Consider the following 26,185-nt stretch of genomic DNA (forward strand, 5'->3'; position numbering starts at 1 on the left):
AATAGGCAGACGCATTTAGCAAAACTATTTCATGACAAGCAGAAGTATTCTTGCCCGTTGAACACTCAGGACCTAATTTACAAGGACCATGGTGCAGGGCAGCGCAATAAGTGCCTTGCTGCACCGCCCTGCACCATCAAGAAAAGGCAGAAATGCACCATATCTACAAATACATTGCATTTCTGTCCTCTCCCCCTACACTGGCACACAAATTTATGCCATACCCCAAAACAGTCACCCATGCACAATGGTGCAAGGGCACCTGTGTTGTATGAGTGATTTATTTTGTGCAGGAAGGAACACCTTCCTCCGCAAAAACAATCATAAGAGGTGTTTTCCTCTTTCAATGTGTGCTGCAGAATTCAGAAACATAGAAAGAGGAAAAAACGGGGAGAAAAAAATATATTTTTCCCTGTTGCATCACTCTTATGCCACCCCGGGGGTGGCGCAGGAATCTGACGAATTCCCAGACCTGTAAATCTGGGAATCCAGCAGATTCCTTCAGGTTCCATGTGTGTTGTGTGGAAATACCCCAAGCATCTCCCATGGAACGCCTCTTTTGCACAGTGTTATGCGTGATAACGGACCTTATTTACAAGGCCATGAAAAACCACAGAAGGTGAGTTTTCATGGCCCTGTAAATATGGGCTGGCACACTGCACCACTGGAGCTCCAAAAGAAATTATGCTCCAGTGGTGCAGTGTGCCGCTACGGCCTCGTAAATGAGGCCCTCACCCCCTGAATTTCTCTGGTAGCAAGCAAATGGTGAAGTACATTAGTCATTGGGAACCCTCAAAGAGACTGTGAGCCAAAATAGCTGATGAAGATTTCCATGATACTTACTGACATTCACACTTTTTTGGTGCATCGATAAAATTTTATGAACTGCACCAAAAATATGAGAATGCTTTGAAGTGTGTTGCTTCTCGGAATCAAGGCCTCAGGATTGCTACATAAAAGTTGGTGGTTATAGTGGTAAAATTCATTTACGTATCAATAAACAAGAGCAAAAAAAATTGGCCCTCCTCATGATATGCCGGCAGTAATTACCTCCAAATTATGACCACAGAGGTAAGAACTCCCATAGACAACCAATGTACCACACCATCCGCCAGGGCGTAACACCTCGCACGCCGCCAGGCGGGAGACAAAGTACTTCCCACCATATCACGACACAGTACACTGCCATGATTTCTGAGGTGGAACCAACGCCATCAAAGCCTGGCGGAAACAGTACACAGAAGACGAAAGACTCACCTACAGAGAAACAGAGGAGACCAATGCCGCCATGGAACCGGAATTGCAAGTCTTCCCTCTGCTCCTCTATGCCATCCTCCACCTGGAACACCAATGCCAACGAAGACGACGACGGTGAGCACAGCCGCCTAGCACACAAGGGAGAGAGGGAGGAACAGGAGAGTGACACACACATGCACGACACACACCATTCACACACACACACCATACACACAACCAGTTGCAGACGAAAAACAATGGTACACGACACATGGCGTAGTAATGCAAGGACAACAAGACAGCAGTAATGAGAATGTATTGAATGGGAAGAGCCACCAAATGAACCAATTGGATAAAAAGGAGATATGTACAAGTGTCCACAAAGGGCCAAATCCCAGTCCAAAGTACAAAGGCCCACATGGCCACAGGGCACAGTCCAAGGCACAACTTGTCTCCTGACATCATCCGCAGAACTCTGCAGGAGCATCATTTTGAAAGTGGGCAGCCACCTCAGTGGTATGGGGGGTGAGGGGCACCTCAACTGTAGTCGGGAACTTGCCCACTGGTTCTGGAGGTGGCCCCATGCCCATTTCTTTGTGCTGGGGAGTGCAAGGTCACAGTCTCTCAGGTGGGTGACTTGCCCACTAGTTCTGGAGGGGGCTCCATGCCCATTGCTCTGTGCTGGGGAGTGCAAGGTCACAGTGTCTCAGGTGGGTGACTTGCCCACTGGTTCTGGAGGGGGCTCCATGCCATTTTCTGTGCTGGGGAGTGCAAGGTCACATTCTCTCAGGTGGGTGACTTGCCCACTGGTTCTGGAGGAGGATCCTTGTACAGCAGTCCCAGGAGGGTGGCCTACATGCCCTCTGCTGGAGGTGAGGGATGCACTGTCTTATCTGGAGGTGAGGGCTGCACTGTGTTAGCAGGTGAAGGTGCGTCCTGTGCGGCCTCTCCTGGAGGTGAGGGCTGCACTGTCTCAGCAGGTGAAGGTGCAGCCTCTGCAGGAGTGGGCTGCACTGCCTCAGCTGGAGGTGAGGGCTCCGTGACCACTAGTGGTGGTGTCACCCTGCCAGCCTCTGCTGGATTTGAGGGCTTCTTCCCCTTCATGGCAGGAGTTGTGGCCTCCTTCCTCTTCATGGCAGAAGTCGAGGGCTTCTTCCCCTTCATGGCAGGGGGTGCGGCGTCCTTCCCCTTCATGTCAGGATTCGAGTGTTTCTTCCCCTTCATGGCAGGTGTTGAGGGCTTTTTTCCCTTCATGGCAGGGGGGTGAGATGCTTACCCTTCCTGGCTGGTGGAGTGGGATTCATCATTGTCTTGCCTTCACAACTAGGAGGTGCCTCCACTGTCCGTGTGGACTGTTTGGCTCAGGTGCTGTGCTGGGTCATTGGGACCCTGCTCTTACAGGCAGGTCGGGGGGAAGGGGAGGGAAGAGGTCAAGTTGGGCAAGGAGAAGCTTCCTGGGGATGGTGGGGCAGGAAGAGAGAGGAGGAATGGGAGTGGAGGTTGAGGGAGTGGTTGTTGGAGATGAATGTCTGCTGGACTTGGGTGCATGTGCATGGCAGTGTGCGTGTGTGAGGTGGATGACTGTTGGGTGTCTGAGTGCTTGTGTTTGTGTCCTCTGGGGGGAAAAACAGGGTGGGAGAGGACACATGGAACACATAGCATGGTTGTTGTGGAGGTGTCTGCTAGTGAGGTGTGTGTGCTGGTTGGTGTAGTGATGCTGTTGGTGTCGTAGTTTGGACTCTTGCTCTAGGCAAGACTGCTGGTTTAAGGATGACAGTACTTATGTTTGTAGGTGACTATGCCTATCCTACAAAAAGCTGCAGCTGTCGTCCCAACCCTTCCGGCTCACTAGCAGCACCTCACCAAAAACCCAAATAGTAAAATGTGATTTGTGACAGCCTTTACGCATGGACTCTAGAGTATGACATCTCAGGGGGTGTTGTGGTTAAACGGAGATTACCCCTTTCTCACAGATATATAATGTCTCATTCAAACACAGGCAATAACGAAGATGCAGTAAAATTTCAATGGTTTTTATTTAACACAACTGCAATCTGCGATAAGTTGCATGGGCTGCAATGATTAGGATAATGAGCAGTGCAAGAAACAGAATTGTAAAGACAAGAGTCATTATCAAAAAGACCCCCACCATCTTGCAATAACATGAAAAGACATAAGGTGTTTAATATGTCCTAATACCCTATCATGATAGGCCTAACCCCCTACCTAAAAGAGAGCTGGGTATGTTAAACCTAATCTGCCAATGCCATGTCCATGAGAGGAGCCCCCAACCCTTGTTACCTTGGAATTAGGTCTCTATCTCAGACTCCGCAGGGACACGTAGACTGAGTCAGCGTCAAGACGACGGGCAGCATCGATATCAGCGATGGTGGTGATGCCCTCTGGTCGGAATCCCTCTGATTATCTGCCTAAAGTGTGATGTATTTATACAGATCTACTTGGACCCCTGACATAGGTGTGTTCCCAAACAATAGATAACAGGCATGCTTGGGGCGGCAATTAATATAAACAATTCCCTCGAAAGCATGGGGAGGGAAAGTCCCAAAGTGTGAACACCTGCTGTTTGTTTGTCTTTGTCATTTGATCTTGACGCCTTAACGCGGTGGCACTGATAATGCAAATCATTACAAGTGGCCTAACTATAAACAAGGCAGCCATCTTAGAAGAATTAAATAATTAAATGGGCTAAGACAGAGCAAGCTAAGTAGGTTAAAAGTCACTAGGTGACAGGGCACGAGTCTGCAAGCTAAAGGCTAAGCTAATTCTTGTTATCCCATTAAAACAAACTAGGATTCACTACACCCTCCCCATTGCCGTAACAAGTATGACGAAGGTAAATTAATCCAAACACTAAAGTTGCCCTGGACTAAAAGCTAAAAGCATAAAAACTAGCTAAAAACGTTTTGCTTGTTTTTTGTTAAAAAATGTGTTAAAAGATATTAAAAATATTAGTTTAAAATACATACAGAGAATGTTTAATGTCAACCATGACAAGCACAGCAGGCCAAAGTAAAGGCAATTTGAATGCATACTTTTGATCGAGAATGGTAAGCCAATTCATCAAATTATTTACTATAGTCATGATCTCAAAGAGTGTCATCGAAGTCACCAACCAAGGACCTCAAAAATGAGTCCACATCATCAGATGTTAAATCGAGCACCCGGTGGGCAAACGGATCCACAGAGCAGTAGTGCGTGTCCGTCTCTTGTGCAGGTCCACCTGCAGCAGTGCCTTTGTCCATAATAGATATTAGAACTGAAGGCTCATACGTTGCCTTGCGGAGCAGCCTTAGTCTCAAGGTGCATGACCGTGAATGAACCCTCATCGGGGACATCAGCAGTTCTTGGTCCACAGGAGATGCCGGTGCAACAGCAAGACACACCATAGGCAGGTGTTCGAAGAGGCACCACACGCAGCGGAAATCTGGTTGTATGCACCAGAGAAGAGGCCGAAATGACAACCACCAATCACGCTCCAATTCCACCAGCAAGGAGGCATCGAAGATCCGAACCATGCGTTCACGGCACAGTTGAGTTGGTGGGAGCAGCTCCATTGCTCTGCACAGCTGGAATGAAAAAAACACTGCGAATCAGAAGAAATAGTAGTAGTAGTCCACCAATCAATGCCAAAATAATCGGAAAACCGCCAAACACGCTTGAAAGAGTGAATGGATGGCTGATGGGATGACTCCGAAAACAGTCTGGAAGATGGACACGAATCCAGACCCGACAGCCTTAAAGAAATGGACAATCCCAGCAGTGCTCGGAAGCATTGAATATTCTGGATACCAGTTCTTCAAAGTGCTTGGGGAAGTTGGTATTTAATAGGGATAGTATCTCGGCTAATGATCTCGCTATCTGGAGAGCATACGTCTTTCTTGCGGATCTCAACGTGACCTGTTTTTGAAACAATAGCGCCTTTAGTCTGCTCAGCTTGTCATAATTTACATTAATAGTATCTATGTGGGGCCACATGTCAGATACCTTTATCTCTCGTGTGGGTGGAAATAAAACATGTCCGCAACACGTAACGACCTTTGAGACCGAGATTGCGTCGGCAACTCCTGGTCGCATGCCGCAACAACTTTGATCGCTCAGTACCACATAACTTCCATTGGAAAGTACATGAAATACCGGTCAAATCAAAGGGACAGGAGTACCCTTCAGAAAACAGGCCAAGTTCACGACCCCCGCATTGCAAAGGCCATGAAGGGACACCTGCTTACATATAATCGAATGACTAACAGTAGTCCCACATTCGCTTCCGCTTAGAAAAACCTCTGTTTCGCCGTTCAAACATTTATAATCAAAGGGCAGCTCCCTCTCTTCCTTAATATAGCTATCGCCTAGTCGCTCGAACCTGCCCACTGCAAGATGTTTCAAGCAATTCGAGAAATGAAAGGTCAAAATGGGCAAAGTAATTATGCCATTTAGAGCCAAATTGTTGAAGGACTCTTGTGCTACCGTGAAGGGCAACTTATCTAACTTTTTAATGTGAAGCATGGTGAAACTAGCTTCTTTTTTAGCCATTGTATGCTGTTACCTGGAAAGATTAAAAGCAGTGAAAAATTCACTACTGTTAATATACTTCCACGGAGTGCGGCTATTTTTCAGTGTGTGTAATGTCCAACCTAGCTGCATGATGGAAGGCAGCTGAGTTTGTCCATGATATACCTGGGACAAGTCTGTCTGAGTAATACAAGTAGTAGATGACACAATGTTGGATAGTGAATAAATCCTGTTGGACAGAGTGTTCATGCTGTTGTCAGCAACAGCTAAAGCCTTCTCAAAATGTTGCTTATCTAATTGCCTCAAACGTGCAGCAGCTTCTATCTGTGAGAGTTTCCAGATCTCATTATACATAGCATATAGGAACCTTTTAGAGCAGCGCTGTTTCCTAGGACCTAGCAGGAAATCCTGCAAGTCTACATCTTCAGAAAGAGTGTTAAGATGTTTTTCAACTGCGGCTAATGTGGTAGTCTGTACCCACTGTTGGCACAGTTTACCCACACTGTATGTTTTAATTACACCTGTATGTTGACCCGATACAAAGCGAGAGTCTGGCCTGTTAATTGTAAAACCCCCTGAAGAGTTCGAAAAAAGTGCTTGACACCAATTGGTGTCGGTTGGCCATATTAACCACCCGCCGGGACTGGAAAGTGAAGAATTATTGGTACCAGCCTGAACCATTGCATTTAGCATTTCCTCGGTGATATTAAGGAAATATTGCCAATCATTAAACTTCGCAGGTGTGGGGATACTGGGTGTGTTCATGTCTTTAATTTTTGCTAACCCCAGACAGGATGTCTGTTTAATCGTGTCATTTAAAAAGATCATTTGCACAGGAATTAGGCATGCTCTAAACAAAGCTTCCCTACCATGTATTTGCCAATCTTGTGTTCCCCATACACTCTTCAAGTCAATAGTGCTCTTCCAGTAACCTTCAACTGCGAGCCGGGAAACAAAGGGATCTGAATAAATCAGTTTAGTGTCATTTAGCAAAAGTTTCCTAATTTGTGACGGAGGTAACTTGAAATAATACGACTCCGCATTTTTTGTGTCATGCCCAGTGAAGTAAGTAAATTTATCTGAATAGTGCTTTGGGCTCCCCATCGGTGGTGTTGAACAGTGTTCCCACTGTGTATAGTTAAATGCTGGCCTGTGTCTAGTGGCACGGTGTAGGTAGTAATGTCCCCAATTGTTGTAACAGAACATTTCCCCATAATTCATAGTATGTCCATATACATCATCACTTTCAAATACGGAATAGTCCTTCATTTCAGTTAGCTTGGAATCAACTGTTTGGACATCCCAATCATCAGATACAACATCAGGTGTAATCACATCTGTCATAGATATTTTGAACACATATGGAATTTAAATGACTTCGGTAGGCCCGTATATATCAAAGGGAACATTGTCCCACATAATCCCATCAGGAATCGGTATTGCTGAAATGTTCACAAGGGACAAGTCTCTTCGGACCTTATGTGAGGAATGATATGGAGTTAAGACTTCATCCACAGGCTCAACAGAGGAGCGTTCAGGAATGTAGTGACCATTTATAAGCAAAAAGAAAACAGTCACAAAACCAACCCAAAAAAATAATGTAGAAAATGTCAAACAGAATCATAAATAGTTCCATGGGTAGATTAAATAGTTCTTTTTCAGCCATTGATACAGCTGACGTGTTTCTACGAAATGTCTACGAAATATCCAGAGGCAGTCTCTGCAAATACTGGAGCTGGTGCATTACTTGTACATTGGTCCACTTTGCGTGGAGGCTCATGGTAGACGGTGTCATCAGTCTGTGTAGTGTTTGTGTAGAAAAACAGCCAAATCTTGGACAGGTGTTGTCATTTAAGTGGTAACTGGAACTAGCAAGAGTTCGTTTTCTGCCCTCCCCATGGTCGAGGAGGTATCTGTAACAGCGTTGGACATTGTTGCATAGTCCGTAGTAGTGTTGTTCATTCTACTATGTAGAGGTATGTCCTGTTGGGTAGTGAGAGGGGACCGGGAACTACCCAATTATCATTTATCATCACGAAATTGCTGAAGCTCCTGTAAGACAGTGAGACGTTCATTTATGTCAAATGGTGTTTCTGCTGCCACCAAACCAGAGCCATCAAGATCTGGGACATACATAGGTATCCCAATGAGAACCTCACAAGGAGTGCGTCCCCCCAATGAGCGCCTTGGCAGATTATTCAGTGCTCTCTGGACCCCATGTAGGTGATGAAGCCAACCCCGGCTTGAACCTAATACTTGAGCTGTTAAGGAGTGCTTTAGATCACGGTTCTGCCTCCCCATGACCGAATTTCCCTCGGGGTGGTATGGTGAGGAGTATGCTCAACACCCATCGTCCCCATGGTGTCCCTGAATGCCTTAGAGGCAAATGCAGGGCCCTGGTCCAAATGGAATGCTGCAACCACATATGTACCGATGAAGATCAGCAAGTCTTTTATAACAGTTTGAGCGTCAGCCGACTGCTGCGGCCATACCCACAGGAATCCATAACAAGAATCTACAGTGACTAAGATGTATTTGTATGCACCATCAGGTTGGAGTGGACCGCAATGGTCCAGATACACACATTGTAGTGGCCGGGTGGATACTAAGAGGGATGTCTGTGGTGGGAGTTTGATATTGGAGCCCTTTATTTGCTGGCAAATGTCACAACAAAGGACATACTTTTTTGTCCGTCTGCATAGACCAGGCCACCAGAAGCGTTTCTGTAAGAGTGTTATCGTGGCCTAAATACCAGCATGTGCAGAAGCGACACCCTCATGCGCTGCTTTTACTAGATCTAATCTCTGGTCTTCGTTGGGGATCACTCGATCTCTAACCCCTGGTATTGTTGCGTAGGCAACATTCTCTGCACTGATGTGGTAAGAATAATTTGTATAGCATCCTTTCGGGAGGGGCTTGCCTTCAGCTGAAGCTTTCACGGCAGTCAGTATTTCATTATCCAGTCTTATTTTTGAACGAGTCACTGCAGCCACAGAAGCCGTAGCTACTGCAGATTTGGCTGCTTCATCAGCCAAAGTGTTGCCTGTAACATGTATTCCTACACGTTGATGGCCCAATGTATGTACTACATGGACACACAATAGCTTATCTTTAAGATCATCCACCCTCCCCCATAATGTCTTGTGTTTAATGGTGTTCCCTTTGGAATCTCTAAACCCGTTTAGCTTCCAATGATTAAGATAATCATTGTATGACTGGACGCAGTAGTATGAGTCACAGACTATTAAAGTCAGGCATCCTGGCTCTGTGTGTTCTAGCGCTAATATAAGAGCTTTAAGTTCAGCCAACTGAGATTTGCAGTCCCCTAGGGTCTGTGTCTAGGTGTTGTGAGGGTGGAAAACTCCATCCTCCATCACTCCGCTCATGGCTGCGTAAGCGGCTGAGTATTAATGTTTAGTACCTACAACTGGTTGTGCTGAACCATCAGTGTAAATTACAGTGTGGTATCTGTCAGGTGGCAAGATATGTAGAGGAGCGGGGTACTCCTGTTCATACTGGAGAAACTCTTGTGTCTGAAGTTGTGGATCAAAGATGTAGTCAACATCAGTGGCAGTCAGAGACATTGCCCACTGAATCCAACGTGGATGTAATGCTTTAGCATTGGGAACGCTTGCTTTGGTGACAGCCTCTAAGGCCGGCACTGGGGTAACGATAATAATGCGTTTCCCCTGGGCAAGTGGCCTCTCCTTTATGACAGCCATCTGAACTGCAGTCAGAATCTTTTCTGTAGGTGCAAAACGTTGTTCTGCAATTGAGTATAAATGTGATTTATATGCTATGGGTACTGTGTCGCCTTCATTGAAGGTGACATAAGTAAATCCAATGGCACCAGCAATTATTCTGATGACCAAATTTGTTTTATTGTCACATGTGTGCAAGTGTTTAGCTTCTAGCATGTCCTGTTGCAATTCCCTAAGGATGTGTGTATGTTCAATTGTCCAGTGTCTGCTAGAAAAGTTTGGCTGAACCAAGTCATAAAGTGGCTTGATACGCTGTGCAGTCTGGAATATGTGTTCTGCCAAAGTTGAAGAAACCTAGTAATGACTGTAGTTTCTTGAGAGTGTTAGGAGGGTGCAATTGTGCACTTTTCTCTAGAAAGTGCGGGGCCAGGCCCTTCCCCCCGTTCGATAGCTCATATCCCAGGAACAATAATCTGAGAAAGGCAATCTTACTTTTCTTAAAGTTGAATTTGTAACCGAGGTCTGCAAATCCCAAAATGATCCGATCGACCCTTACAAGATGAATGTTGAGGTCGTTGCCAGTGAGATATATGTCATCCACGTAGGATAATGCCTCGGGATCAATATCATGTAATATTGATGTTAGACGGGCTGAAAATAGCCCATGGCCGTTCTTATAGCCTTAGGGTAAACGACAAAAGTGTTTTTGTGAGCCTAATGAGAATGCACTAAGGTCCCGACTTTCATGTGCTAAATTCTGGCAGAAAAATTCATTAGAAATATCTAACGTTGTTTTATATTTTTTACGTACTATATTGTTTATTAGTGCCAGGCTGTGTGAGTTTTGTATAGCATACGTACGTGTATGCCTATTTAAATGTCTGTAATCTATTTAAATAGTCTGGCTTTGCAACGGTGAATAATGGCTTATTCATTGCAGATGTACAGGGCTCGATTACTCCCTGATACTCAAGCAGAGTGAGGATCTCCCTCAATGGAGCTTTTGCTTCATGTTTAACAGGATATTGTGGCTGAGGTTGGGGTGTAGACCTAACAGGAATTACATGACAAGGAGAGTCCTTGTCCCAACCTACATCATTGCGGTATAACGCAGGTGCCTGCGCTGAAGCACATTCAACAGCATAGGCTTGTTTTTCTGCTTCTGAAACAAGATTAGAGAAAGAAGGCAAAATGACATCTTTCTCATGTTGGAGCTTATGGACATGCTCAGGTGGCCAGTTTTTTTGGGCCAATAGGATATCACTAGTAAGTTCATCCAAGAATATCACACCAATGGTGCGCTCCACGTCTCCTTCTATTTGAATTTTTACGCGACCGTCTGCAGTCTCTACTGCAATAAAATCGCTAGTTGTTGTTGCATCCAGATGATCTTTCAGACTCTGGCGACATATCGTGACCTCTGCTGCACTGTCTGACAGTGTCACTGCCCACGTCTTGTTCCTCAACAATGTTCTCAAGTGTACTGGCATTTTTAGCTGACAGTGCTGCCACCTTTTTCTTTTTAAACTGTGGCTTCTGCTGAGGAGTCTTTTCTTCTTTTTTGACTGTGGACTGTGTAAAGTCTTTCTTTTGTTTCACGTATTCAGGACGTCGATCAGGACAGCCCCCTCTCTCGCTACGTCTATTTGGTGCGTCCTGAAAGGAACGAGAGGGACGTGAATCAGTATATCTGTCAGGAGTTTTTATATTTTCCCTATTTCTGAGATTGTATCTCCTTTCGGAGTTCTCCGGGTGTGGAGAATCAACTCTCCTATTTCATCTATCCTTAAGTTCTTTTTGTTTTTGCCAGTGCTTTTTAGAGCCCTCTTGTGCCTGCTTCATACCTTCCTTAAGGGTGGTTCTTTGTAATTCCAACTTCTTTGGTTTGGCTCCCACACTATCCCGCCCTATACTAGTATAGGTGATGGACATTATTTTCGGTAGCTGTCTCCCCTGTTCCAAATGTGGAGTTTCTCGGAGACGCTGGCGTATAGCCAGTGCTACCGCTTCCCCTTTAATGTTACTAAGTATTATTGAGGAAACTGCGTCAAAGTTACGCATTAACTTCATCCCCAAATCTAAGGCTGGTGCAGCCCTGTGCTCATTCTGTATTTGTTTTAACACTTCCGGTAAATTGGCAAGTGTCGGGGTACCATGTGTGATAGTATATATAGCAGCGAAGACTGTACCCCATGTGGCGTAGTCATCCACTGAGGAAACCATCCCAAAGGGCAAGCACATTGTGAGAAGTCTATGTTTTCCCTGTGGTCCCGTAAGGGGAAACACAGCTTCCAGCCGATTTTTTTTCTGGGCTATCCAGAACGGTATTTTCTCTTGTTCTGTGGGTATTTTACCCATAATAGTATGCACTGTTTGTGGATTAATCCCAGTAGCCAATTGGTATCAACCAGGTGCTGGTGGAGCTGGATGCGCTGGTGTTGTGTTCAAAGTTAGCATTATGAACTGGAGTAGTCGTCTGTAGGAAAGTAACATCTTGCCTGGCATGTTACCCCCATTTTTACTTGTGTGTCAGTTTGTTTTTGCCTGTCTCACTGGGATCCTGCTAGCCAGGACCCCAGTGCTCACAGTTTGTGGCCTAAATGTGTTCCCTGTGTGGTGCGTAACTGTTTCACTGAGGCTCTGCTAACCAGAACCTCAGTGCTTATGCTCTCTCTGCTTTTAAAATTGTCACTGCAGGCTAGTGACCATTTTCTGCAATTCTGATTTGCACACTGGAACACCCTTACAATTCCCTAGTATATGGTACCTAGGTACCCAGGGTATTGGGGTTCCAGGAGATCTCTATGAACTGCAGCATTTTTTTTGTCACCCATAGGGAGCTCAGACAATTCTTACACAGGACTGCCACTGCAGCCAGAGTGAAATAACGTCCACGTTATTTCACAGACATTTTACACTGCACTTAAGTAACTTATAAGTCACCTATAAGTCTAACCCTCACCTAGTGAAAGTTAGGTGCAAAGGTACTAAGTGTGAGGGCACCCTGGCACTAGCCAAGGAGCCCCCACATTGTTCGGGGCAATTTCCCCGGACTTTGTAAGTACGGGGACACCATTACACGTGTGCACTACATATATGTCAATACCTCTATGTAGCTTCACAATGGTAATTCCGAATATGGCCATGTAACAAGTCTAAGATCATGGAATTGTCCCCCCATGCCAAATCTGGTATTGGGGTGCCAAACCCATGCATCCCCGGTGCTCCAGCTTGGACCCCGGGTACTGCCAAACTAGCTCTCTGGGGTTCTCACTGCAGCTACCGCTGCTGCCAACCCACAGGCAGGCTTCTGCCCTCCAGGGGTCTGAGCAGCCCAGTCCCAGGTAGGCAGAACACCCTCTCCCTTTGGAAATAGGTGTTAAGGGCCGGGGAGGAGTAGCATCTCCCAGCCTCTGGAAATGCTTTGAATGGCACAGATGGTGTCCTCCTTGCATGAGCCAGTCTACACCGGTTCAAGGATCCCCCAGCCCCTGCTCTGGTGCGAACTGGACAAAGGAAAGGGGAGTGACCACTCCCATGTCCATCACCACCCCAGGGGTGGTGCCCAGAGCTCCACCAGTGTGTCCCAGACCTCTGCCATCTTGAATGCAGAGGTGTGAGGGCCCAATTGAGGCCTCTGAATGGCCAGTGCCAGCAAGTGACATCAGAGACCCATCCTGATAGGTGCTTATCTGGTTAGGGGGCCAATCCTCCTCTGAGGGCTATTTATGGTTTCTCCTGTGGGTTTCTCTTCAGATAACAAATGCAAAAGCTCACCAGAGTTTCTCTGCATCACCCTCTTTGACTTCTGCCAAGGATCAACTGCTGACTGCCCCAGGATGCCTGCAACACTGTAACAAAGTAGCAAGAAGGCTACCAGCAACATTGTAGCGCCTAATCCTGCCGGCTTTCTTGACTGTTTCCTGGTGGGGCATGCTCTGAGGGCTGTCTGTCTTCATCCTACACTGGAAGCCAAGAAGAAATCTCCAGTGGGTCGATAGAATCGTCCCCCTGCTAACGCAGGCACCAAACGTCTGCATCACCGGTCCCCTCTAATCTTGATGAGCCTGGTCCCTGGAACACAGGAGCTGGATCCAAGTGACCACGACTGTCCAGTGGTCCATCTGTCCAAATTTGGTGGAGGTAAGTCCGTGCCTCCCCACGCCAGACAGTAATCCTGTGTACTGCGTGAACTGCACCTGCTAGGGCTTCTGTGCAAGGAATTCTTTGTGCACAGCACAGCCCAGGTCCCCCGCATTCCATCCTGCATTGCTCAACTCGCTGAGTTGACCTCCGGCTTTGTGGGGCTGTCCTTTGTAGTGTTGAGACAACCGCCGTGCTCAGTTTTCTTGAACCCCTGTTCAAGTGCTTCTGCGGGTGCTGCCTGCTTCTGCGTGGGCTCTCTCTGCTGCTGAGTACCCCCTCTGTCTCCTCCTCCAAGGGGAAACCTCCTGGTCCTTCCTGGGCCCGGGCAGCACCCATTTTCTTTAACCGCGACCTTTGCAGCTAGCAAGGCTTGTTTGTGGTCTTTCTGTTTGGAAAGAACACTGATTCCTCCATCACACAGTGGGACATCTTCTGTGCAAAGGAGAAGTTCCTGGCATCTTCCGTTGTTGCAGAATCTTCAGCTTCTTCCACCCGGAAGCAGCCATTTTGCACCTTCATCCGGGGTTTAGTGGGCTCCTGCCCCCCCGGACACTTTCGGGACTCTTGGACTTGGTCCCCTTCCTTTGCAGGTCCTCAGGTCCAGCAATCAGTCTTCAGTACTTTGCAGTCTGTTGTGGTCTTTGCAGAATCGCCTATCACAACTTTAGTGTGTTTCTGGGGAAGTAGGGTAACTTTAATCCTACTTTTCAGGGTCTTGGGGTGGGGTATCTTGAACACCCTTAGTGTTTTCTAACACTCCCAGCGATCCTCTACACACTGCACTAGGCCTGGGGTCCCTAAGTGGTTTGCATTCCACTTTCTTAGTATATGATTTGTGTTGCCCATAGGCCTATTGCATCCTATTGTATTCTACAGTGTTTGCACTACTTTTCTAACTGTTTACTTACATGATTTTGATTTGTGTGTATATTTTGTGTATTTTACTTACCTCCTAAGGGAGTATATCCTCTGAGATATTTTTTGGCACATTGTCACTAAAATGAAGTACCTTTATTTTTAGTAACTCTGAGTATTGTGATTCTTATGATATAGTGCTATATGATATAAGTGGTATAGTAGGAGCTTTGCATGTCTCCTAGTTCAGCCTAAACTGCTCTGCTATAGCTACCTCTATCAGCCTAAGCTGCTAGAACACTACTAATTTACCAATAAGGGATAACTGGACCTGGTACAAGGTGTAAGTACCATCAGGTACCCACTACAAGCCAGGCCAGCCTCCTACATTGGCGGTGCAAAAGTAGGATAAGTTCTTGTAACTGCTTTACCACTTTGTCATTGGTGCTTTTCATAAGAAAAACATATACCAAATACTTCAGAATATACACAGTTAACCTAAACAGTTTTACTTTCCTTCTACAAACTTTCTAAAATGTTTTAGAAAAGTTTTCAAAAGTTTTCAAAAGTTTTCAAAAGTTTTCAAAAGTTTTCAAAAGTTTTTCTCTCTTCTCTAAAAAGTTTCTAAACTTTTTTCACTCTGTCCTAAACCCTTTCTAACAATCATGTCTGCAGTAGAACTTACCCCCACAGTTGTCCAGGCAACCTATGGTAGTTTAAACTTTAAAGGTTTTAGGGGTCTCTGCATAGAAAGAGGTTCAAGCATTGGTAAGAACCCTACCAAAGATCTTCTCCTTAGCCTTCTCCTAGAAAGTGACCAGAACCAGTCTGGCCCATCCCAGGATAAGGAGGTAGAGGAGGGGGTACCCATCAAGACTCAGAGGAGTCCCCTGAGGATGCTGGGGAGGATTCATCCAAAGACCTACCAGCTAACAGGCCATCTAGTGACACTGGTAGTGGGAGGGGGGTCACACACTAGTAGGACACATTTCATTCCAAAAGGCCAGATTACTAGAGTCCAGCCAGTTAGAGACAGGTCACACTATGCCAATTCCCACATTTCTTCTGTGTTTCAGAATTCCCAAGCCTCCCACCCTGAGGATAACACGGTGGAAAGGGAACTCAGAAAGCTGAGGTTGGAAGAGGCCAGGCTGAAGCTAAGACAGCAGCAGCTGGCCTTAGACAGGGCATCTCTAGATGTAGAGAGGGAAAGGCGGAGGATGGGGTTAGTTCCCCATGGTGGCAGCAGCAGTGTTTTTGATAGCAGACCTGTAAGAGAACAAGATTCCAGAAACCTACATAAGATAGACCCCCCTTACAAGGAGGGGGGTGACATTAACAAGTGGTTTGCTGCACTTTAGAGGGCTTCTATGGTTCAGTTGGTCCCTCAATGGCAGTGGGCTGCTATCTTGTGGCTATCTTTCACTGGTAAGGGTAGGGATAGGATCCTTACTGTCAGAGAAAGTGATTCTAATAATTACAAAGTTTTGAAGGATGCACTCTTGGATGGATTTGGCCTAACCACTGAACAATACCGGATAAAGTTCAGAGATACCAGAAAAGAGTTCTCTCAAGACTGGACAGACTTTGTAGACTGCTCAGTGAAGGCCTTTGAGGGTTGGTTACATGTCAGTATGGTGACTGACTATGAAAGCCTGTATAATCTAATCCTGAGAGAGCATATTTTGAACAATTGTGTGTCTGATTTGTTGCACCAGTACTTGGTAGACTCAGATCTGACCTCTCCCCAAGAATTGGGAAAGAAGGCAGACAAATGGGTCAGAACAAGAGTGAACAGAAAAGTTCATACAGGGGGTGACAAGGATAACAAGAAGAAGGATGATAAGTCTTCTGGCAAGGGTGGAGACAAAGATAAAAAAACGCTCTGAGTCTTCATCAGGCCCACAAAAATCCTCTTGGGGTGGTGGATCCAAATCCTCTTCCCACAATCAAAAGAAGCCATGGTGTTACTTATGTAAAAGTAAAGGCCATTGGGCAAGTGATTCCACTTGTCTAAAGAAAAACACCAAGGCTCCCACTACCACAAGCTCAACCGCAACCTCTAGTGCCCCTAGTAATAGCAGTGGTGGTGGGAAGTCTACTACAAATAACCAATCTAAGGGTGTAGCTGGGCTCACCATTGGTAGTGTAGTTGGGGTTGGTCTTGTTAGGGAGACCACAGAGGCTGTTTTAGTCTCTGATGGTGGTATTGACTTTTGCCACCTTGGTTGCTTGTACCCTTAATATGGGTAAGTACCAGCAACTTCCCCTAATCAATGATGTTGAGGTTGAGGCCTACAGGGATACAGGGGCCAGTGTCACTATGGTGATTGAGAAACTGGTCCACCCTAATCAACACCTACTTGGCCAGCACTACCAAGTGACTGATGCTAATAATAGCACACTTAGCCACCCCATGGCTGTTGTGAATCTCAACAGGGGGGCAGGGGGTTACTGGTCCAAAGAAAATTGTGGTTGCCACCAAATTGCCTGTAGATTGCTTACTAGGCAATGATTTGGAGATATCAATGGGCTGACTGGAGTTGGAGGCTCATGCAGCAATGCTGGGTATTCCTGGGCATATTTTTGCTTTGACAAGGGCTCAGGCAAAGAACCAAAACGGACAGGGAAACTTGGATCCTAGAACAATGGACCAAGTGCTCCCAAAAGCTAGGGGTAGTAAGGGTAAATCCTTGCCCACTATCCCTCCCTCACCAGAAGATTCCCCTTTTGAGGGAGAGGAATCCTCTCCCTGTGCAGAACCTACACCAGAGGAGATGGCAGCAGATTCTGCTGAGCTTTTGGATGCAGGGGGGCCTTCTAGGGAAGAGGTGAGTGTGGCACAGCAGACCTGTCCCACACTAGAAGGTTTGAGACAGCAAGCTGTCCAACAGCAGAATGGGGATGTCACTGATAGCCATAAGGTGTCTTGGGAAGACATCCTCCTTTATACTGAGTCAAGGGACCCTAAACCTGGAGCTGCCAGGAGATGGGTTATCCCAATGCAGGATAGGGAGTTTCTTCTAACCTTGGCCCATGACATTCCTTTGGCTGGGCATTTGGGCCAGAGTAAAACTTGGGACAGGCTTGTTCCATTGTTTAGTAAGCAAAATAGATCACAGCACACAATATGCGATAGTAGCACAGAAAAAGGTTTTATTTAATACAGAAAGGAAAGACTGCCATTTTGAATGTTACATTTCTTTTGGCAAAACCAAGAGCAGTATAAATGTGGAAGTTTGTATAAAACAGAAAGAGGCCCCCCAAGGAGACGAACAATAGTACATATAGATGACTACATTTGCAATCAGGGTCGAGCTAGTTAAGAAAAACATGTAACTCCCGGTCCACATTGAGGCCCATATCCACAGCTCTGAGTTTCAATATCCATCTAGCCTCACATTTACGCAAGTCCATAGTTCTATTACCAAACCTTGGTGCAGTGGTAACATGTGAAATGCCAAGAAATCTGATGTTGAGAATGTCACCCTCTCCATGTAGTAGGTTGAAATGTGTAGCAAGAGGGTAATGTTGGTTATGGTTTCTAATAGCCCTAACATGCTCCTTTATTCGTTCTTTCAAAGGTCGAATTGTACTACCCACATATACTGTATTAGACCACAAACACAGATTATACAGTACACAGTATATTTGGTGTTGCAGTTGATAAATTGTCTGATATGGTGAGTGACCCCAGTATTGTAAGAGAAAGTCGTGGTTTTATTGAGAGCCATAGCACATGAGACACAGCAACCACATTTGTAAAAGCCAATAGGTGCGTTGGGGAACCAAGTAAGTTGGGATGTTTTGGCAGGTGGAGCCAAAAAGCTGGGACATAAGAGATTTCTCAAGGTTTTCCCCCTACTATGTATGATTGATGGAGTTTTGTTGATTACAGTAGCCAAATTAGCATCCAATAGTAGAAGGTGCCAGTGTTTTTTCAAAATCCGATAGATTGACATACTGGCAGGGCTAAATTTGGTAATGAAAGGAATAGCTTTCTTCTTCGCCCCGTCAGTCTTCCTATTGTGGCCTCTGATAAGCAGATGTTGTCACTGTTTGACAGTAATCCGTTTACTAGCCTTAGATATCAGTTCTTCAGAGTAACCCCTAGCACGAAAACATTGTGTCAGGTTCCCAAGTTCTTTTGTGAAGATAGTATCATCACTACAGTTGCGTCGTATCCTCACCATCTCCCCATAGGGTATGGCTTGGATTTGGGACCTGGAGTGGGCACTGTGTGCGTGAAGGATGGAGTTGCAGGCTGTGGGTTTTCTATATATTTGAGAATAAATTTTACTCTCAGTAACGTATAGTAACAGATCAAGGAATTCGATCTGACCTTTGTCGCTCTTGTGAGTAAAAGTTAGATTGAAATCATTAGTATTAAGGTGGTCTGTGAGTAGTTGGAGATTTTCAGTGTCGCCTGTCCAAATGCCCAAAATATCATCAATGTACCTGCCCCAGAATAAAATATGTGAAGTAATGTGAGCAGGGCAGTTGGACCAGAGGTGTTGTTTTTCAAATTGTCCCATATACAGATTAGCAAATGAAGGCGAAAATGTTGCTCCCATGGCCACCCCCTGACATTGTTGGTACCATTGTCCATTGTGTAGATATACGTTGTTCTCAAGAACCAGTCTGGTAAGGTCCAAAAGCATTTGAGTATGTTCAAAAAGAGTTGCATCACGATCACCAAGTGCCAAAGGGAGCATTTCTAAACCTTTTTCCAAAGGAATAGAGGTATATAGAGAGCTAACATCGAATGTCACGAAGGTGCACTCCTCTGTCCAGTCTATGTCCTCTAATTGGCAGAGTAGATCCCTGGAGTCCTGTATGTAAGATGGTAAGTTAAGTACAAGTGGTTGTAAGTAAGAGTCAATGTATTCCGAGATCTGTTCTGTGGGAGAGCCTATGCCGGAAATGATAGGCCGACCCGGAGGAAAGAGCCCAGGTTTGTGGATTTTCGGCAAGATGTAAATACACGGGCCCGAGGTGTACTGTTAAACAGAAATCTATATTCCTGTTCCGAAAGAAGACACAAATTTCTCCAATGTGTCAACTTGTTTTCAATTAACCTCACAATTTTGTTAAGGGGATTGTCAGGTAAGTGTATGTAGGCATTTGCATCGCTCAGTTGCCTGTCAATTTCAGACAGATAGTCTGCTCTGCTAGTAGGGGGAAAACCTTGAGAAATCTCTTATGTCCCAGCTTTTTGGCTCCACCTGCCAAAACATCCCAACTTACTTGGCTCCCCAACGCACCTATTGGCTTTTAGAAAAGGGGTTGCTGTGTCTCATGTGCTATGGTTCTCAATAAAACCACAACTTTCTCTTACAATACTGGGGTCACTCACCATATCAGACAATTTATCAACTGCAACACCAAATATACTGTGTACTGTATAATCTGTGTTTGTGGTCTAATATATGTGGGTAGTACAATTTGACCTTTGAAAGAACGAATACAGGAGCATGTTAGGGCTATTAGAAACCATAACCAACATTACCCTCTTGCTACACATTTCAACCTACTACATGGAGAGGGTGACATTCTCAACATCAGATTTCTTGGCATTTCACATGTTACCACTGCACCAAGGTTTGGTAAAAGAACTCTGGACTTGCGTAAATGTGAGGCTAGATGGATATTGAAACTCAGAGCTGTGGATATGGGCCTCAAAGTGGACCGGGAGTTACATGTTTTTCTTAACTAGCTCGACCCTGATTGCAAATGTAGTCATCTATATGTACTATTGTTCGTCTCCTTGGGGGGCCTCTTTCTGTTTTATACAAACTTCCACACTTATACTGCTCTTGGTTTTGCCAAAAGAACTGTAACATTCAAAATGGCAGTCTTTCCTTTCTGTGTCAGATATACTCCTTTTTTGTAAAACTGTGTTAGACCACTCGTTAAATAATCTTGTTGTGACTCAAATCCTGCTACTTTCTCTTGATACCCCTGTATAATTATAACCATGGTCTTACGGCTGTATGCTAACTCTGTATACTATATGTTATTTATTACTCTGTTTTCTATTACGGATGTCCACCTATATGGAAACATCTAGGACTGTGGCAGGCCTGGGACCAGGGCATTTCTTTCTTTTACTCTCTTTCTTCTTTCTCTTTTATCACATATGTATATATATTAACGCACCTTACATACCAACCATTTCTAACTATTCGCTATATATTTAGCACTTGGAGTTCTTTTTGAGTTAACAACTCACACACCAATATGGCTCCTCCTTTACAATCGGCTCTCTGCACCATCTATCGTTTTTTGTTTACCAATAGTCCTTCCTCCCTCTCTGTGCCCGTTTGTAGTCACGTGTCTTACGTTGACTACATAGACGCATTCACAGCGCTCTACGAAGAACAGATGAAATCAGGACTTTCCACGGGCTGACGGCATTTACTGCCATGCGGTAAGTCGGAACTTCGGCTCCGCTTCGCACCAACGGAGAGTGGTCTAGCTCTTTGGGGACTTCGATTACTCACTTGCGCCTATGGCGCCTTTTACTTTAGGATATGCTGTGCCTGTTCATAGGCTGCGTGCATGCCCGCTCAGAGTAGTACTGTTAATCGTACCCATTTTTTAAACCGCATAGGCGCTATTACGCTTTACCTGGTTTTGGTACCAGTCGTTTCTAGGAGCACAAAACTGCTTTAGCTAACAGGCCAATAGTTTACTTAAACTACTATCTCTCTGACTCACTCACTACCGTTATTCAGAATTCTCTATTAATACTAGTTATCTTACTCGTGCTACCCCGTATTTCTTAACTTTTGTCAGGGGCGCCTTTTTGCCTGTGACTTTGACCTCCCCTTAGTGGGTTTTTTCCCTTTGTACTCTCACATAACTATGGTTTCTTATACTTTTTTCTTAGAAACTTACAAATGGACTTACCATGGTCCTCCTGATGGGCTATTCCTCACGCAATTTGGAAGCCCTTTTTCCTATTCAGCACATATATACTGGCATTAATAGCAACAGGTATTGCTTATATTTGGATACCTTTGCATCACTTTACTCCTAACTTGGAACGTTTTGTTCATGTTTCACATGATTTACTTGAGTGTACTTTATTTTTCCCCCCATCTCTTTAGATAAATTAGAGTATTTTGGACTTACCACTACTTCTGAGATCCCTCAGACTTACCTTGTTGTCACCATTACGTCAGATTGGGTATGTTCTGAGACCATCTAGTCTCCTCATTCGTCTGACTTTAGGTTCTTACCTTTGTCTAAACCTTCCTGCTACTTTTTCCCAGTTTTTTCACTTGGCTTTCAATCACTCTACCTCAGCCCCTTTTTTACTTCACCACACTTGGATACTTCAATTCCCACACCATTTAACTTAGGGTTAACTGGAAAAAATGTCTGCTGTTATTCTGCACTTTGGTAGACTTGGGTGTTTCAGGTACACATAGGTGTTTTTCTGGAATTCCTTAGCCATGTCCATGGTACATATATTTGCTTGTTTGACTTCTTTGATCTTGTCACCTACGCACACCAACTATTGTATACGATAGCACTCGTTTGTCACATACAATTGGTTTTATGTATTTAAATCTGCCATTGATACAACAAGTGCATATATATATGTTTCTCTACAGCCTTGAAAAAGTCACCAGTGTGACGAAACACGTGTTGGCTGTTTTTTGGAATGATGTTCTTTGCTTAAAGAATACTACTTCGCTCTGAATAAAGGAACTCACTTCTCAAGACAAGATCTGAATACTGATGTGCTTGATTTCTTCATCCAGCTTTACTTCAACATTACAAAATGCTATGACATTTTTCCGTGCTACTATCACATATTATGTGCTGTGATCTATTTTGCTTACTATTACTTGTGTATAATTTTATACTTTGTTTGTGTCCAGGGGTAGTAGGGTACTTGATCACGTGCACCACATTCTGTTCCTTGAATATTGCACACCAATGTACATTCCCCTTCGAGTGCGGCCAATCTTCACCCTTACTACCCGCTATATCTATTGTTCCATTGCTTCACTGGCCTCAAATGTCAGAGGACACCAAAGAGTTTTGTTGCTCTTATGTGACCTGCCAAGCCACTGGCAAGACTGGTGGCACACCTAAGGCCCCCTTAGTTCCACTTCCTGTGGTTGGGGTGTCCTTTCAAAGGGTAGGGGTTGACACAGTTGGCCCCCTTGACCCTCCAACAGTTTCAGGCAAAAGGTTTATCCTTGTGGTAGTGGACCATGCCACTAGGTCTCCTGGAGCAATTCCCTTAAGGACCACTACAGCTCCTGCAGTGGCAAAGGCCTTCGTGGGAAACTTTTCCAGGGTGGGCTTCCCTAAGGAAGTTGTGTCAGACGGAGGTAGTAACCTCATGTCTGCATACCTCAAAGCTATGTAAAAGGAGTGTGGTGTAACTTATCAGTTCACTACTCCTTATCATCCTCAGACAAATGGCCTGGTTGAGAGGTTTAATAAAACTCTCAAAGGTATGATTATGGGACTCCCTGCAAAACTCAGAAGGAGATGGGATGTCCTGTTGCCATGCCTCCTTTTTGCTTACAGGGAGGTACCCAAAAAAAGAGTGGGCTTTAGCCCCTTTGAACTTCTCTTTGGGCACCCTGTGAGAGGTCCCCTTGCGCTTATGAAGGAGGGTTGGGAACAACCTTTAAAAGCTCCTAAGCAAGACATTGTGGACTATGTACTTGGCCTAAGATCCAGAATAGCTGAGTACATGAAAAAGGCCAGTAAAAACCTTCAGGCCAGCCAGGAGCTCGAAAAGCAATGGCATGACCAGAAGGCTGTCCTGACCCAGTACCACCCGAGACAGAAGGTGTGGGTATTGGAGCATGTGGCCCCAAGAGCACTCCAGGACAAATGGATTGGACCCCATCTCATTGCTGAGAAAAATGGTGAGGTTACCTACTTGGTAGACCTAGGCACTGCCAGGATTCCCTTTAGGGTGCTCCATAACAACAGCCTAAAACGCTACTATGACAGGGCTGACTTAACCCTGCTCGTGGCAACTGATGAGGGACAGGAAGATGAGAGTGACCCTCTCCCTGATATCTTCTCCACCACTGAAGCTGATGGCTTAGTGGAGGGAGTGGTGCTCGCCGACTGCCTTACTGTTGAGCAGAAAGACAACTGTGTAAATCTCCTAGGCCAATTTTCTGACCTCTTCTCACTGATACCAGGTACCACTACTTGGTGTGAGCACACAATCAACACTGGAGACAGTTTACCTGTCAAAAGTAAGACTTATAGGCAGCCTGACCATGTCAGGGATTGCATAAAACAAGAAGTACAGAAAATGCTGGACTTAGGAGTGATTGAGCCTTCAGAAAGCCCCTGAGCTAGCCCAGTGGTGCTTGCCCCAAATCCTCACAGTAAAGATGGTAAGAGAGAAATGAGGTTTTGTGTTGACTACAGAGGTCTCAATCAAGTAACCAAAGCTGATGCTCACCCTATACCCAGGGCAGATGAGCTAATAGATACACTGGCTTCTGCCAAGTGTCTAAGCACTTTTGATTTAAATGCAGATTAAATTATCAGAAGATGCTAAACCTAAACCTGCATTTTCCACCATTGGAGGGCACTATCAGTTCACTGTGATGCCCTTTGGTTTGAAGAATGCACCTTCCACTTTTCAGAGGTTGGTGAACACAGTCCTGCAAGGTTTGGAAGCTTTTAGTGCAGCATAGCAAGATGATATAGCTTTCTTTAGCTACACCTGGGATGAGCACCTGTTCCACTTATGGAAAGTTTTGGAGGCCCTACAAAAGGCAGGCCTCACTATCAAGGCTTCAAAGTGCCAGATAGGGCAGGGGAAAGTGGTTTATCAGGGCCACCTGGTAGGTGGGGAACAGATTGCACCACTGCAGGGGAAGATCCAGACCATTATGGAATGGGCTCCCCTTACAACTCAAACCCAGGTGAGAGCTTTCTTAGGCCTCACAGGGTACTATAGGAGGTTCATTAAGAACTATGGCTCCATTGCAGCTCCTCTGAATGACCTCACTAGCAATAAGATGCCTAAAAAGGTATTGTGGACAGCTAGCTGTCAAAAAGCTTTTGATGAGCTCAAACAGGACATGTGTCCTGCACCTGTCCTAAAAAGCCCTTGCTACTCCAAAACGTTCATAGACCAGACTGATGCTTCTGAATTGGGGGTTGGGGCAGTGCTATCACAGCTTAACACTGAGGGCCAGGATCAACCTGTCGCTTTTATCAGCAGGAGGTTGACCCCTGGAGAAAAGCGTTGGCCTGCCATAGAGAGAGAGGCCTTTGCTGTTGTCTGGGCACTGAAAAAGTTGAAACCATACCTGTTTGGTACTCACTTTATTGTTCAGATAGACCACAAACCTCTATTAAGCCTTAAACAAATGAAAGGTGAAAACCCTAAATTGTTGAGGTGGTCCATCTCCCTACAGGGAATGGACTATACAGTGGAACATAGACCTGAGAGTACCCACTCCAATGCAGATGGACTCTCCAGATATTTCCACTTAGACAATGAAGACTCATCTGGACAAGGTTAGCCTTATTGTCCCTCATTTGGGTGGGGGGGGGGGTTATGTAGGAAAGTACCATCTTGCCTGGCATGTTACCCCCATTTTTACTTGTGTGTCAGTTTGTTTTTGCCTGTCTCACTGGGATCCTGCTAGCCGGGACCCCAGTGCTCATAGTTTGTGGCCAACATGTGTTCCCTGTGTGGTGCCTAACTGTGTCACTGAGGCTCTGCTAACCAGAACCTCAGTGCTTATGCTCTCTCTGCTTTTAAAATTGTCACCTCAGGCTAGTGACCATTTTCTCCAATTCTGATTGGCACACTGAAACACCCTTATAATTCCCTAATATGTGGTACCTAGGTACCCAAGGTATTGGGGTTACAGGAGATCCCTATGGGCTGCAGCATTTCTTTTGCCACCCATAGGGAGCTCAGACAATTCTTACACAGGACTGCCACTGCAGCCTGAGTGAAATAACATCCATGTTATTTCACAACCATTCTACACTGCATTTAAGTAACTTATAAGTCACCTATACGTCTAACCCTCACCTTGTGAAAGTTAGGTGCAAAGTTACTAAGTGTAAGGGCACCCTGGCCCTAGCCAAGGTGCCCCCACATTGTTCAGGGCACTTTCCCCGGACTTTGTGAGCGCGGGGAGACCATTACACATGTGCACTGCATATAGGTCAATACCTATATGTAGCTTCACAATGGTAACTCCGAATATGGCAATGTAACATGTCTAAGATCATGGAACTGCAACCATGCCAAATCTAGTATTGGGGTGCCAATCCCATGCATCCCCGGGGCTCCAGCATAGAGCCCGGGTACTGCCAAACGAGCTCTCTGGGGTTTTCACTGCAGCTACCGCTGCTGCCAACCCAGAGACAGGCTTCTGCCCTCCTGGGGTCTGGGCAGCCCAGTCCCAGGTAGGCAGAACAAAGGATTTCCTCTGAGAGACGGTGTTACACCCTCTCCCTTTGGAAATAGGTGTTAAGAGGTGGGGAGGAGTAGCCTCCCCCAGCCTCTGGAAATGCTTTGAAGGGCACAGATGGTGCCCTCATTGCATAAGCCAGTCTACACCGGTTCAGGGATCCCCCAGCCCCTGCTCTGGTGCGAAACTGGACAAAGGAAAGGGGAGTGACCACTTTCCTGTCCATCACCACCACAGGGGTGGTGCCCAGAGCTCCTCCAGTGTGTCCCAGACCTCTGCCAT

The sequence above is a fragment of the Pleurodeles waltl genome, chromosome 1_2 (assembly GCF_031143425.1).
Source record: "Pleurodeles waltl isolate 20211129_DDA chromosome 1_2, aPleWal1.hap1.20221129, whole genome shotgun sequence".
In the NCBI taxonomy this organism is placed as follows: Eukaryota; Metazoa; Chordata; class Amphibia; order Caudata; family Salamandridae; genus Pleurodeles; species Pleurodeles waltl.